A 2,755-nucleotide genomic window follows, 5' to 3' on the forward strand; every position below is an offset into this window, starting at 1 on the left:
GTGCTTGATGACTCTGAGTATCTGGGGATCCATTACTCTTAGATTCTTCTGGTCTTGTGCCAGTACGGGTTCTTGCTCGTTTGAAGATCCCGTAAGTAAGTACCATCCCTTTAATTCTATTTAACTTCTAATCAACTCTTAAACGAACCAATCGGAGCCCTCGCAGGTACCCATCCCCGCCGGCCGTTGGCTGCGAGTAACGAGAAATAGTTAAATTTAGTGATATCATTTGCATTCGCGCCGGCGATTACCAAAGTCGTTCTTGTCGCAGTTCGCAGGCCAATCAGAAAGCGGAAATGAAACTCGAGAAGTTCTGATTGGCTGGAGAACGTCATTGAGCCAAGAGGTTCCAGTGAAGGTTGTGGGAACCTGGCTGGAAGGTATAACGCCTCCGGGCATCTTGTCATCTTCGGCTACCGTACCGCCGCCGCCACCGCCGCCGCGTGCACGCACGCACTCACCCACTCACTCGAGTCTTCGTTTATTCCTCATATTTATTAGAGTGAACATCATTACCATCACTCATAAAGGAAGACCTGGAAGACAGAAGGCGAGATCTTTTTCATTACCCTCGCCTTGTGCCTCAGGCCGAAGCAATCAAGTAAGTGATATTTATTCGTTGCAAAACTGCTGCCGACAGCGGCGTCTATACCACCAGTTCGTTCGCTTGGAAGGAAAATGAACGTCGAGTCAAAGGCTCCGAAAGAACTGCAGCGGTGGACGCACAACAGTTACTTCTTGCATCAACAGAGGTCACTGATATTTTCCAGGGGATTTTGCGCCCAACAATTTTCAGTTGTTCGCTGTGAAAATTTACACGCTAAGGCGGACATTCTATAAGCAGTCATTTTATTGTATTATGTAATGCTGAGATGCACTTTAGTAAGGCATGTTGCAATGATGCAAAATTTCGCAGAGAGAGAGAGAGAGGGGGGGGGCGGGGGCGGGGGAGGCGGAGGGGGGAGCGACTAGAAGTAAAAAAAGGATAAGAAATGAAAACATCAGTAACAATGTAATAAAATTAAAATCAGGCTTCTTACTTGAATGACAGAATGCCCCAAAATATATATTTAAAACTGAACGACAAATCCACGACAGATATAGCATAAAGAAGGCCGCCAGGTACAGGAACTCCTTCCTTAGCCACCCAAGATCAAATGGTGTCAATTTGATTTCCTTAGGGATGTCAACTCACAAAAGGAGAAAAAAAAAAAAAAAAAAAAAAAACACTCGAGACGGCCTCCGCAGAAAATGACGTATCGTTTCCAGAAGGAAGAAAGAAAGGAACCTAAAAAAGTCCCTTGCACGATTCCAATACTTTTTGAGTCTTCTCGTTTTCTTTTTAAACTCCTTAGAATTTCATTTTTTGTCTCATTTTTTTTCTAAAGGCTCCCGATCGGACTAGAATGAATCTTTCAGATCTCAACTCTATGGAAACTTCCATCACCTGCGGCTGGTACCTGGAGGAACTCTGAAGACGCCGAGAGAGAGAGAGAGAGAGAGAGAGAGAGAGAGAGAGAGAGAGATTGCAATTTTTTCAGGGGTTAGGAGAAAGAGAGAGCGAGATAGGAGAAACTTGTGTGAATAGAATAATCTTTTTGAAAATGGGAGAGAGAACTTTTGTGAGAAGAATCATCTTTAAGAATAGAGAGATCGAGACAGACAGACCAGACATAGGGAGAGAGAGAGAGAGAGAGAGAGAGAGAGAGAGTTGTGAGGAGAATCATCTTTAAGGAAAGGAGTTTGGGGACCGGGAGGATGTCAGCCTGCCCAAGGACCCCAGCCCTGAATCGCAGGGCCGTTTTAAAGGCCCCATCCTTCATTCACCTTTTCAGCTGACTGAGGCGACGGGCAGCCAGAGGGTCTTTTTTGCGACCTGAGTCACTCCCGGTGAAAAAGCAGCAGTAGTGGTTGTCTGCGACAAACGCACAAACTTGCGTTTTAAAGAGTAGAGCACACACACAGCGTGGCAGATTATCGTGTTCCTTGTTTGCTACTTCATGTTTGTTTATGATTTGGGAGTGTGTTGTTTCGTTGCAATAGTTCATTTATTATTCGATATACGTATTCTTTTCGATTGCTATGTTTTCTTGTGTGTGAGAGAGAGAGAGAGAGAGAGAGAGAGAGAGAGAGAGAGAGAGAGAGAGAGAGAGAGCCCAGAACTGGAAGGGCACAAAATGATGATATATAAAAAAGGAAGGGGGTTATTTCAGATCAAACGAGGCTCTTGACAGCCATTCGGTGTAGAATCCCGGTCGTGTAAAAACTCTCCGGTCGCAAGAGAAAATTTAATCATCGTTATGACTGTCGCTGGTTGGTTGTTAACGATAGTTATGAGGGAACGGAAGTGATTTTCCCAAGGGCCAATATCATTCAAGGGGCGTCTCGATGCCCCTAAACTTCATGTAATGGCAGCAGACGTGATGGCATCTACCTCACTATCCCTATGTCCCCTTAGAGACTAAACGTAATTGAGTCTGATTGGTTGTTGAATGACTGACGCCAGAGAAAGACTTTGTATGAGATTTTGTGGGTCTTGCCTGTACTCCCTGCTGCTATTCATAAAAGTAGGCCTGTTTTGAAATTTATTGCAAGTCAACGTATCTGCATCTGTATAAACATGATCCTTTCCACCGTACAGACAACGCTTGGCGTGGTGGAGTTTCATTCTCCATTTTCCTCTCAGGCGACATTCTTTTCCGGAGACTCTCAGTAACCATATCACACTGCGAAAAGGACTTCCCTGAAGGTAGTA

This window comes from Macrobrachium nipponense, chromosome 34 (genome assembly GCF_015104395.2).
Source record: "Macrobrachium nipponense isolate FS-2020 chromosome 34, ASM1510439v2, whole genome shotgun sequence".
Taxonomy (NCBI): domain Eukaryota; kingdom Metazoa; phylum Arthropoda; class Malacostraca; order Decapoda; family Palaemonidae; genus Macrobrachium; species Macrobrachium nipponense.